General features: G+C 43.2%; 1 protein-coding gene across 1 annotated transcript in view; it reads left to right on the top strand.

Annotated features, from left to right (window-relative positions):
- Window positions 1-14226, top strand: part of LOC130197390 (versican core protein-like) — a 45059-nt gene that overhangs the window by 15740 nt on the left and 15093 nt on the right. The gene's annotated exons all lie outside the window — the stretch shown is intronic.

The following is a 14226-nucleotide window of genomic DNA, read 5'->3' as shown; positions in this document are numbered from 1 at the left end:
TCTGGATGACCCCAAACTTTTGAACGGTAGTGTATATGTTATACATATTTTGGTTTCGACCGTCACGGACCATTTCCTCTCAAAACCAGGCCTGGACTGTGAGAAGCTATGATCTCATCTCCAATTCGCGTCAGCCTCCCTACCCTTCAATTTATTGCGTCTTTGCACCAGACCAGCATTTTAAAAACCTTCCAACCTGGTTCATATTGTGTCCTTTGTTCTGGAGGAATTAATGTCTTTTGAACATTGCATGTGATGCCACTCTGGTGTAGCAGCTTGCAGCGTACAATAGAAGTAATTGTCTCACATTTTAGTATCACGCACATTTCTGTGGGAACAAAAAAATTGCCAAGAGGGAAGTGAAATCATAGTGCTAAAAACTTTAAATGGGCAACACGGCTCTTATTCTAATGTGTGTGGGGAGGGAGGGGATGTGAACAGTATCTGTGCTTTTGTATCTCCATTACTTCCAGCTGGCCTAATCAAGGCTCCCGAAGCTTTATCCTCATACAACCTCACTGTCGACGTGAAACAAACTCACTTGCCATCGATTGTGTTCTCCGTGAGCTCTTTTTTTCGTTGTCTTTGGACTTGTAGGTCACATTTAGAAATACAAGGAAATGACCACGGTGATTACTGACCATGGGAAGACAGGAGAATATAAATAGTGACACTTCACGGTTCGCCGGATGTTCGCAGAATTATTCTAATCCCTCCTCAAAGAGCGGTCTTAACTAATCAGTATCCCCAGGGAAAAACCAAATGACAGACGAGAGTCGCTAAGCAGCAAAAGTAACTAATACCTCACCTGTCAGCCTTTTTCGTCTCGCTATCTAACTCTCTTTTCGCCTTCATCGTCCCGTTTCCGCTGTCAGAGTTTGCCCTCTGTCATTCTCACTTGTACTTATCAGAGCAGACGTTTGGATAATGGACAAAGCTACCGCTGGACTTCTAAATCCAGTCATCCTCGGTGACCCCTGACCCGGCCTTTCCATCTTTACAAATGAGAGGTTGGACAGATAAGCCTTCCCCTGCCTGGCAATTTACTGCCCCTGAGCGATGCTCTTGCGGTGATAAGTCCCGATGGAGTTCAGAGGGCACACAAACAGGCCACCCTCACCTCCTGCTCTGTGTATTCCATGTCAGCTCTCTCGGCCCTGTTGTATTTACGCCCCCGTCTAAGTGCTTTTCAAGTACCCTTGTTTAGTTGGACTCACTCAATCATTTCCTGCTCACAATAATAACTCCAAAAAAAATATGTAAACCTACGTCAGTTAGACGAGACAGAAGAGGAAGCTGCTGCAGAGGGGGAGAGGGGGATAGTTGGTTTCTGATTGGTCCCTGCAATAGCAACGAAAAAAACAATAGCCTCAGTAACGTGTCGGTGAGATAATGCAGTCTGTGAGAACAGGCGCCCTATTTCTTCCTAAAGGAAAAAACGTGTCTCACGCCTTACATCAGGAATAGTTTCGTGAAGAAAAAGGACTCGTGCGTAATGGCCAACAGCTGGCTTCACACAGTCGATCTGCGCCAGCGAAGAAAGCTTTCTAAGTTTCTGTTTATGGGTGTGTGTAAATGAGAGAGCACGGGAGGACAGTGGGGCGGGGGCAACGGCAAGTTAAATGGGATTAACACACGAATAAAAACGTAAGAAAAAGCAGAACATTAATTAGAAAGAATTTAATTACCATCACTCCCGTATGGAAAGTTGAAATCAGGGACTGCTGCTTGATGACAGGATGAACGAAATGTAAACACAAGACCAATGAGGAGAGTCATTGCTCAAAGTCAGAGATAGACAAACACAGTTACGGCGACTCTATCAAAACCACTAATCTAATTTCCTTTAAGTTTGTACCTTGTTTAATTCCTGTTAGAGTCACGTAAGTCCTTTCAGGCGGGAATGTTTAGAGAAACTTTCAAAGTGCACTTACATTATCACAGAAAATAGAACACTTTGAAAATGACCTCATCTGCCAGGAGATGATGAAAAACTCTCCAATTTCATTGGGTAACAAGAGGTAGACTATTAAATGTAAAATAAGCATGATAACCAACAAGATAAAGAGGTTAACAATGCTGCGGATGAAAACGTTGTTCCATAACTTACTATTGGTTCAGACGTTAATGTAATCGTTAAAGTCAATGTTATAAACAACATTAGGAGTTAAAAGAGGAAGTTCTTGGAAACTGTTTACTCTACTTAATAAAGTGTCACCCTGTTTGTACAGCTGTGGACTCTTAGACTGATTTGATTACATTTTTGTTGTTGTTGTGCATCCTAGGAAGGACTACGATCATCAACCAGACGTCCTTTGTGGACATGTCTGTCCTAGAAATCCTCACCACCACCATCAGCTCCGCCACCTCCATCCCTTTACTGGAGAGCACCACCCTTTCACTAACCCCGGCACCTGAACGTGTGTCAGAGGCAGAAGAATCTCCCGACTCAGCAGTTTCTACAAATCCTCCATCTATGTTCTCTACGAGTATGACTCCAACTCGCCCCGGTCCAACAGGCCACGAAGAAGAGTTAATCACTACGGATTCACCCACCATCAAAGAAGAGCACGAAGACACCGACGATGTCACAGCGGCTCCAGACTTTAATGTCGATGACTTTGCGAGTGATAATGTAACTCATGTGGAATCCGCTCCCCACCGCGGGGACACATTCTCAGAGCCCCGACGCCCAACAGAGAGACCTGCCTTCACGGAGTCAGTGGCCACGCCCTTCGTTCAGCCTGACGATCAGTCGATTATTGAGATCAGCACGATTCAACCTGACGTCCCCATGCCAGAAGCCTCCCTCGGCACAGAGCCCATGTTTGCAAAGGGGAACACGGAGGAAACTCTTCTGGATGATCTGATCACCAGAGCAATGGCCTCCAACGTCACCGACACGCCCACAGGATCAACTGAACTGACCGGCGAGGAGGTGTCCAGCTCCACGGAATCGCACTCAACGATTTGGCATCAGCCAACAACTCCATTCCCGGACGACGATGAGATTGAGACTGAGTTTCTGATAGAGGCACTGCCACCTACTCCGCCACCCCGACGCGACCTCTCTGACACCCAACCTGGCAGTGAGGTGGAGATCACCACCGCAAAACCACAAAAAACGACCAGCACCGCCACACAGAGCGCACCTCAACGGCGGGATGTAGAGACGACTGCTGGCGTCTACAAGGATGAGGGCACAGCGGCCAGCACTGGCCCGGTTGACGTCGGAACCTCGTCTGAGGATGTGACATCGCCAACAAGTGTACATTTCTTTGAGGCGTTTACCAGTCAGGGGCCGGAGCACAGCGGCGACTTGGTGTCAGAGGTCGACCCGGGAACAGACACGAGCTCAGAGTCCTTTACATCCGCTCCCATCGCTTCAGCGTTGGCTGAGCAGACCGCGACCCCCGGTCCGGTGGTCGCTGAAGACCCATCCATCCAAGTGACGGGCATCATTCAGAATGTATCAGGTGAGCCACACCAACACTTTTTATTTGGTAACTTTGTATTCAGTAGAAATAGTTCTAACTCAAGTGCAATTCAGATGTTGTTGCGCAAGTAGAAAATGTTCTTATTTTAGCTTTTATTTTGCACAATAATGACATGGTAAAAGATTTAAGGAGGGGCTGACTAAAAGAACCAAACATATTTTTTGGAGGTAGATAAAACCTTTCATCTGTATTGTTTGAGTCTTGCTTTTAATTTCCTCAAGTGAAACACGTTTTGCAATTTGGTCCATCCCCCATGACTGTGTACATTTTATTTCAGGGGACATAAGAGTTTGTTGTGTTTCTTGCTTTATGTTCTTTCACTATTTGTTACACGTTGTTGCGCGTTGTTTGTTGAAGATGTGATACCTCTCATGAATAGCCGTTGCAGTTTTTATTATGAAGTTGATCATACAGTCGCTGAGAGTTGGGGGAGGACGTGCTGTCCAGGGTGCTGAAGTAGAGAGAAAGATTGATTTAGACTGCCAGTGAAATGTATAGTGGTTGGATTCAACATTTCATAGAATGTAGACACAACATAAGCAATGTACCACACAGGCACCAATCAAGGCTCAAACGGATATATAATATTGACCTTTTTCATCGTCTGACTTCCTGTACTTTTACTCGAAGAAACACAGATTAGTTAAAGTTCTTGCACCCCACATTAATATACAACTTAGTGGTAATTGCAATTTACACAGGCAGTCACCTGGTACATGTTTGCATGGTGAGTGAATTATCCATGTCGTGAATATAATAACTAAAAGACACACATTTAAAGGTGCAGTGTAAAGGCTGTGGCGACATCTAGCTTTGAGCTCTCAGATTGCAACCAACTGAAACTTCAAGAGTTTAGGAAAACTACGGCGGCCGAAGAAAAGGACCCTCTCCGGTGAAGATATGCTAAGAAAACTAAATCAGAACGATTCTTATTTTTAGGTTGTTATACACTGAAGAAATATACTTAATCATAGTATCTTCCATCGCTGCCACCAGAGCCCCTAGAATGCTTACTGTTCCTTTAATATAAAACATAATCTACTCGTGATATACAGGAATGATTCATTAAATGTTCCTTTTTCAGCTGTGTCTATAATATTATTGTCGACATGACTTGAAGATATTTAATGTAATTTGACAGAAAAATGAGAATTTTATAAATACATATTTCGGCCGTGACTTTCAGGTCTACAGCGCATGATCTCACAGCAGCTGCATCATTTTGTACTCCTTTAATTTGCCCTCCATCTGAGCTGCAACCATTGCTATGGCGACTCGTTGCTCGCCCCAGAAGAGCAGCTCTCGTTGAAGGAGAGAGATCTGCCGAATTGGAAAGGACACAAGTGAAAGCATTGATTCTTTGGCAGTTTTTCAGAATGTGGTCTTGCTCTGGGGATAGAAGCGACTCTAGGTTATACACACACGTTCACGAACACGGTGTCTCGTGTGGTCTGTTTAGTTGCCCAGAGCACACATTACATAACTTGTATGTTTGTGTGTGTATGCACAGTCTTGTACACTACCGTTCAAAAGTTTGGGGTCATCGAGACAATTTTGTGTCTTCCATGAAAACTCACTTTTATTTATCAAATGAATTGAAAATTGAATAGAAAATATAGTCAAGACATTGACAAGGTTAGAAATAATGATTCATATTTGAAATATACATTTGTTCTTCAAACTTCAAGCTCAACGGAAGGCCAGTTGTATATCTTATATCACCAGCATAACTGTTTTCAGCTGTGCTAACATAATTGCACAAGGGTTTTCAAATCAGATATTAGTCTTCTAAGGCGATTAGCAAACACAATGTACCATTAGAACACTGGAGTGATAGTTGATGGAAATGGGCCTCTAGACACCTCTGGAGATATTTCATTAGAAACCAGACGTTTCCACCTAGAATAGTCATTTACCACATTAACAATGTATAGTGTGTATTTTTGATTAATGTTATCTTTATTGAAAAAACAGTGCTTTCCTTTGAAAAATAAAGACATTTCTAAGTGACCCCAAACTTTTGAACGGTCGTGTATGTGAAAGAGATCGTCCCGTGTGTCTGAATGCCTTGTGTGTGTTTGCACTGCACATCGCGATGCATTTGCAGTGTTTCTCTCCTTCTGTGAGCGTGCCCCATCTTACTGACAGCCAGCCTGGCAGTAACAGAGATGTGTTGGCAGTCTCGCTGAGTAAGCACAGATGCCGGTCTTCGGCACCGGACACCACCTCAAGAGGTGATGTCACCGCCAACGCAAAGCCTCCCCTCTCTCCGAGGACAGCTGAAGGCTGCTGGACCAAAGCGAGTGATTATAGCTGCTTCTACTGCTGCATCACGTGACGTGGCTCAGCTGAGGCCCTCGAGGACTCTTTCTGCACTCCCTGTCTGGGCTCGTGGAAACTATTGTATCACAGTGAGAACTCTGTTGTCTGGCTGCATGGCAACAAAGTGGCCAGTAATATCAATGGATGGATATTTAGTGTTGCCCACGTCTGTCACTGTTATTGTCATGCCATGTGTTGATTGAAGACAAGGCGTTCCAACCATATATGTCACACAACAATGCACAGAACCACTAACAGTGCCTTCTCACTGTGATACAAACATCCGTTTAACATTCAATTCACTAAGGTTTGCTAAATTGATCTCTAGGAACAGTGTGACCGTTTATATATTTACCATTGTGCTGCATCTGAAATCTCATTTCCGCACCACATACTTAATATGTGTACAATCGTTCAACAAACTGTACTGTGTATCTTTTCGGAACTGTAATTACCACGCCACGTTCTGAGAAGCTCCTTGCCGGTAGGAAACACCTGCCCACTATAAAGAATAGGTTGTCCAATGATACTGTGGGCTAGTCTGATCTAAACATTCATGTTTAATGTGGATTTGGGATATTCAGCACACGGGACGAGAGGGAATGGCCTGTGTGTGTATGTGTGTGTGGGGTGTGTGTGTGTGTGTGTGTGTGTGTGTGTGTGTGTGTGTGTGTGTGTGTAGGTCAGTCAGTGGGGTTCATTGCCTGAGTTTCCTTTGCATGAGTTTTCCTTGCCCGAGTTTCCATTGCCTGGCCTCGGTTGTAAATAGGTATCTTTCTGCAGACCTGAGCTGCTGCAGGTGTTCTTGTTGGCAACCAATAATCTTTCTGAATCACCATTTGTGGGTAACAGACAGGGATGAGAGAGAGAGAGAGAGAGAGAGGTGCATTTGTAGAGAGAGAGAGAGAGAGAGAGAGAGAGGTGCATTTGCATTCCAAAAAATCTGTTGTTATGTGTGAACAATCTTTGCTTGGACTTTATACAAACACAGGTAAACAATGCAGGCCAAACAGGATCAAACTGTTTATTTTGGGATTATGTATGGCTCTGTTCTTTTTGCCAGCTTCCCTTTGCATATTATCAGATATGTCAAAAACGTAACGCTACTCTCAAGGCTTTCATTTATTTAGGGCATTGGCAAACACCACTGGAAGTAGTTTTTTTCTGCATACGTTTATATTTTCTTGTACTTGTGTTTCAAACATATGGTGCCTGTGGATATACTAAACGAGTTGTGTAATGTGGGTGTGTGGTCAGAGTGTCGTCTAGCTGGACAGTGGATGTGTTCAAAGCAGACAGGTGTTGGCAGAGAAGAAATCAACAGTAAAGTTGTCAAGCAGAAATAAATGTTCTGCAGGTTTCAGTTTACCATGAATAAATGCTGCAGCTCACCAAAGTGAGCATCTATTTTGGCCCTGGGGAAAAACAATATTAGTAACACTTTGAATGCGTAATTCCGAACCACCATTTTCTTTAAATAGCATGAAGATATTGCCGAATTTGAAAAGGAAATCTGTCCTCAATTATTTGTCTCAAATGTATCTTAACCATGACCTGTGATTTGTTACTTCAGTACACTTTTGAAACAAATAATACCGGAACCACTCCAGAATATTGGCTTTTGAATATTGAATATACAGTTATCAACATTACAGACACTGTCGCTGTCTATCCTTGTAACAATTCAGCTACAACTTAGTACATTGACAACATTGGGTCCAGCCAAATACAAAGCTTCCACCTATTCTTTTTCTTAAAGTGAGGTGCATGGAATCCCCAAATCTATTAGTTCACAAAATGTAGCTGTGATATAACATATTGAATACCTTACATTCACCCATTTGAGGCAGAATAGCATAGGTGGATGATGATACAAATGTAATATTGCATGTAAAGAGAAGTAAATGCTGCTCCAGGGTTAAACTTAAATGAATAGCTGACAGCTGCTGACATCTGAAATCATTTAGTCTGTGAACCTCTAGATAATATAGGAAGTTGTTGACATTAACAACATCTATGTTCAAATGGCTTCTTGATAATATTTTCTTTTCCCATTAATTGAGAATTTAAATCTTTGAATTATGGTTTGAATGAAGTTCAGACACACACATGTTAGAGAGTGATTCATTTGCAATGCTTTGCAATGTTTGTTGCAAAATGTTTTTAAAATAATAACTGTGTGATACTACTGTGAGAACTGTGAATGTTGTGTTGCGGTTGTAACCATAGCTTTTACATTGTTAATCACAATTTAACACAGATATTCCAGTTCATAGTTCACATCGGGTTAGTTTCTAAGACTTGACAGTCTAGAGCCACATAAGTAAAATAATAATCCCCATGTGTGGTAAACTACATTTAATGTGTAAATTGAAAAGAGCATCTTTTATGTGTGTGAAAATGTACATTTCTGTATTATACTCTCGTACCTACAACTCCTAGGATTTAAGAACTACAATAGGTGTGTCGTTAGTGGTTTCTCTGTTGTTATTTCTTTAAATCTATAAACTACACTTCCAGTTGCTTTACTGTTAAACTGTTATTTTTCTTTCTTTTCTTTCCAGTTGTCCAGGCTCTATTGCCACAAGATTCTCAGTCTCCCACTATACCAGCTGTATCTGACCATCACACCCCCTCCATAGCCGATGTTGAGGCCTTCGAGCTGAGTGGCGAACCAGACCTTTCCTCCCGAACATCTGTAACTATCACTCCAACTGTGAGCTTTATAAATGGTAAACATGAGATCACACTAGAGCCACAGAGCACAGAAGAAAAAGAGGCCAAAGGTACACAGATTTTGACAAATATGACAAGTCTGGGAGCAAGCGATGGATTAACCACAGTGTTTGATTATAGTTGGACCGATCTCCCTGTTGATAGCTCGACTGAATCTACAGAGGAACACACTGAACTACTGGACTCTACAGAGAGCCCATATGTTGATGTTGATGAGTATGACCCTTATATAATCCCAATAGTTGAGTCTCCACCTCCTCACAGACTCCCTAACGAGGATGAGCTGATCATAAAGGATCCAACACAGACAGAAAGAACCTCTGTTCTAGCTTCGACAGCGGAGGACACGTTATCAAAAAGTACACAAAAAACAGGAGCGGGCCCAGCTCCCACAGAAGCCACAGAGGAGACGAGTGATGTCACATCTACCTCTGCTGACTTTGTTCCCACGGTAACACCAGCTGAGCCACAGATCACCAAAGCAACGAGAGAAACCCAAACCCCAAAGTCTGAAGATGAAACCACCTCTGTCATCACCACATATGTACAAGAAGGGGAGGGCGAGTCAGGGAGGACTCCCACCTCTGTCAAACATGACTCAGAAGTGACTCAGACAGAGACGGCTAAGGACCAATCCCCCGCTACTTCTTCAACTCAACTTTACACAGCCAGAGATAAAGAAGAGGCCACAGAGGAGATAAAGAGCACATCTGCCACTCCAGCTGCTGAAGACAGTACTCAGTCTGCGTTACAGACTGTTGCAACTCCTTCCTCTGCTGACCCTGAAGGGAAAACACCAACATCAACAACTAGTGACTCACAGAGCTCCACTCAAGATGTAGAGGGAGGAAAAGAGCCCCAAGCCCCAGAAGAATTTGCCTTCAGCACAACAGCTTCTTCAGTATCTCGTGGTTCAGCCTCTCCTGAACAGACAGACAGGAATGAGATACCACCAACTATTGATGCAGTCACCACTGAATCATCAGCATCTGCAGCACCTATCGTGGCTGAATCTTCACCTCGCATGGTCACTAATCAGGAAATGAGTTCAATCAGCAAAATCCCTTCCGTCTCACCGACTGAGACATTTGTGACTGATTCAATGTCTACACCAGAGGAAGAGGCTTCAGGTGTTCAACCAGTAACTATGTTTACAACCAGCCCAGCATCCCATATATCTGCTGGGACTGCAACATCGACTTCAAGTTTAAGTGTTACAAATTCAACAGATCAAACTAAATTGGTGAGTGAAGTAACATCGCAAACAGCAGAAAGAGATAAAACGTCCATTTCCGCCAATGGTGAGTCGGAAACATTGTTAACTCCGACCTCTATCCAGGAGCAGAGGAAACAAGATGACATAACAACTCCTCCCTCTCATGAATCCATTGCAACAACTGCTTCCCCCTTATACAGTGCTATTGAAATGATCAAGACAACAATGGCCACACTCACTGAATATTTCAGTCAGTACTCCTCACCGAGCATATCAATAATGACTGAATTACCTGAGGAAATCACGAGTGTCACAGAGGAGCAGTCTTCATTAAATAAAACGTCCTTACCTGTGGCCACCTATACTTCTCCAGTCATTAGCACAGTCAAATCCGATGAGTCTATTTCAACTGCAGCCTCAACACTGGAAACCTCAAGTTCAACTGATGACACAACAGAGAAAGGTCGAACGGTGACGCCAGCAAGTGTCAATAAAGATACAGGGTTGTTGGGGACTACCATTGCTGTGCAGATTATAGATGAAGACACTTCTGGTATGACGAAGGTCACAGGTCAGTTGGATTTTGCCCCATTAACTCCAACAGCTGGTAACATAGAAAACAAATTGGTTCTTAGTCAAGTAGATGCAGTTGGCTCAGGTGACCAAACCCCTGATATGTTTGCACCGACGTCTTCTTTCACAGGTGCATATTTACCCGACAAAACTGATGCACCAACCACAAAATCACCTCAAACAACTGAAATGCTTGAAACAGATGAGACCAAACTGCCATCATTTAATGAAAAAACACCAGTTTCTCCAATCTCTGATGAGACAATCATGAGCTTCATCACAGTGTCTCCAAGTCTGTCTTCTGTTGAAACATCAGTTGTAACAGACATTGAGGTTAAAGATATTATGAGTGGAACTAAAACGGTGGAATTAATTCCTTCCATCAGTGGATCAACCATGGAACCTGTAACAGCATCATTTTCCATTACCACGGATTCAAAGAGTTCTGGAGGCGACACTGGAGATGTCATTAAAGACTCTTTCATTACAGCAACTCCTGTTTCACCATCAGTGACACCATCACGTCAAACTCACACAAGTGATACTTCAAAATCAGCTGTTACTGGGGCTTCATCACTCCATAGTACTGAGAAACCAACACCAGAGTCACCTGAAACACAAACGACTGTCACCACAAGTCTGTATGAGAAATCATCAGTAACACCAGAGACAGGATCTACTTTCCCTTCAACAGATGACGTTGGCTCTGGTGAACCAACCCCTGATATGTTCACCTCAACCTCATCTGTAACAGCTTCATCTTCTCTCTTCAGAACTCACACACCAACAGCAATGTCACCTGGAACAACAGAACGTTTTGAAACAGATAAGACCAAACTACCATCACTTAACGAACAACCATCGGCTTCTCCAATCTCTGATGAGACACTCATGAGCTCGATAACAGTGTCTCCAAGACTGGCTTCTGTTGTATCATCTGTTGTTTCAGACATTGAGGGAAAAGATATTATGAGTGGAACCAAAATAGCGGAGTCCATTCCTTCCATCAGTGGATCAACCATTGAACCTAAAACAGCATCATTTCCCATTACTACGGATTCAGAAAGTTCCGGTGACGGTACTGAAGATGTCATTGAAGTCTCTTTTATTACAGCAACTCCTGTTTCTTCATTGTGGAGTACAGCGTCACCGTCAGTGGCAGCTTCTCGTCAAACTGCAACAAGTCATTCTTCAAGATCAGCCGTTACTGTAGCTTCATCCCTCCACAGTCCTGAGAAACCAACATTAGAGTCACCTGAAACGGAAGAGACTGTAACCACAAGTCAGACTGGGAAGTTATCAGCTACACTAGAATCAAGTTCTACTTTGCCAATAACAGATAAAGATGGCTCAGGTGAACAAACTCAAGCTATGTTCACTGAGATCTCATCTATTGAAGCTAACTTGTCTCTCGACAGTACTGAGGCACCATCAATAACATCTTCTGTTCCATCATCTTCTGTGTCAGGCATGAAGGATAACAATATTAGTACTGAAACTACAATGGTTGAGTCCATTCCTTCATCCATTGGATCATCCATGAAAGTGGAAACAGCATCATTCCCCACGACCACTGAGAGTTCTGGAGACGGCACTGATGAGTTCATTGAAGATTCTTTCATTCCAGCAACGAATGTCTCTTTTTTGTTGAGTACTGAGTCACCATCAGTGACACCATCACGTCAAACTCACGCAAGTGATACTTCAAAATCACCTGTAACTGGGGCTTCATCACTCTATAGTACTGAGAAACCAACACCAGAGTCACCTGAAACACAAAAGACTGTTAGCACAAGTCTGTATGAGAAATCATCTGTAACACCAGAGACAGGATCTACTTTCCCTCCAACAGATGAAATTGGCTCCGGTGAACCAACCCCTGATATGTTCACCTCAACCTCATCTGTAACAGCTACATCTTCTCTCTTCAGAACTCACACACCAACAGCAATGTCACCTGTAACAACAGAACGTTTTGAAACAGATAAGACCAAACTACCATCACTTACCGAACAACCATCGGCTTCTCCAATCTCTGATGAGACACTCATGAGCTCGATAACAGTGTCTCCAAGACTGGCTTCTGTTGTATCATCTGTTGTTTCAGACATTGAGGGAAAAGATATTATGAGTGGAACCAAAATAGCGGAGTCCATTCCTTCCATCAGTGGATCAACCATTGAACCTAAAACAGCATCATTTCCCATTACTACGGATTCAGAAAGTTCCGGTGACGGTACTGAAGATGTCATTGAAGTCTCTTTTATTACAGCAACTCCTGTTTCTTCATTGTGGAGTACAGCGTCACCGTCAGTGGCAGCTTCTCGTCAAACTGCAACAAGTCATTCTTCAAGATCAGCCGTTACTGTAGCTTCATCCCTCCACAGTCCTGAGAAACCAACATTAGAGTCACCTGAAACGGAAGAGACTGTAACCACAAGTCAGACTGGGAAGTTATCAGCTACACTAGAATCAAGTTCTACTTTGCCAACAACAGATAAAGATGGCTCAGGTGACCAAACTCAAGCTATGTTCACTGAGATCTCATCTATTGAAGCTAACTTGTCTCTCGACAGTACTGAGGCACCATCAAAAACATCTCCTGTTACATCCTCTGCTGTTTCAGGCATGAAGGATAATGATATTAGTATTGAAACTACAATGGTTGAGTCCATTCCTTCATCCATTGGATCATCCATGAAAGTGGAAACAGCATCATTGCCCATGACCACTGAGAGTTCTGGAGACGGCACTGATGAGTTCATTGAAGATTCTTTTCTTAAAGCGACTAATGTTTCTTCTTCTTGGAGTACAGAGTCACCATCAGTGACAACATCACGTCAAACTGAAAGAAGTTTTATTTCACAATCAGCTGTTACTGGGGCTTCATCACTCTATAGTACTGAGAAACCAACACCAGAGTCACCTGAAACACAAACGACGGTCACCACAAGTCTGTATGAGAAATCATCTGTAACACCAGAGACAGGATCTACTTTCCCGACAACAGATGTAGAGAGCTCAGGTGATCAGAATACTGAGATTACCATTGAAGATCCCCCAGCCCCCACAGTCTCCTCGTTGTATAGCACTGAGAAATCAACAGCACTTCCACTTGGGGAACAAGACAGTGCTGTCACCGCTCGGACAGAAAAGCCTTCACTCTCTCCTGTTGATTATAAGTCAGAGCAAAGTTCCAGTGTCCCTCTAACAGATGAAGTTGGCTCTGGTGAACCAACCCCTGATATGTTCACCTCAACCTCATCTGTAACAGCTTCATCTTCTCTCTTCAGAACTCACACACCAACAGCAATGTCACCTGTAACAACAGAACGTTTTGAATCAGATAAGACCAAACTACCATCACTTACCGAACAACCATCGGCTTCTCCAATCTCTGATGAGACACTCATGAGCTCGATAACAGTGTCTCCAAGACTGGCTTCTGTTGTATCATCTGTTGTTACAGACATTGAGGGTGAAGATATTATGAGTGGATCCACAATAGCGCAGTCCATTCGTTCCGTCAGTGGATCAACCATGGAACCTGAAACCGCATCATTTCCCTTTACTACGGATTCAGAAACTTCTGGTGACGGTACTGAAGATGTCATTGAAGACTCTTTCATTACAGCAACTTCTGTTTCTTCATTGTGGAGTACAGCGTCACCGTCAGTGGCAGCTTCTCGTCAAACTGCAATAAGTCATTCTTCAAGATCAGCCGTTATTGTAGCTTCATCCCTCTACAGTACTGAAAAACCAACATCAGAGTCACCTGAAGCAAAAGAGACTGTAACCACAAGTCAGACTGGGAAGTTATCAGCTACACCAGACTCAAGTTCGACTTTGCCAAAAACAGATAAAGATGGCTCAGGTGACCAA

The sequence above is a fragment of the Pseudoliparis swirei genome, chromosome 7, assembly GCF_029220125.1.
Source record: "Pseudoliparis swirei isolate HS2019 ecotype Mariana Trench chromosome 7, NWPU_hadal_v1, whole genome shotgun sequence".
NCBI lineage: Eukaryota > Metazoa > Chordata > Actinopteri > Perciformes > Liparidae > Pseudoliparis > Pseudoliparis swirei.
The sequence above is the reverse complement of the archived record's forward strand: the minus strand, read 5'-3'. Positions and strand labels throughout refer to the sequence as shown.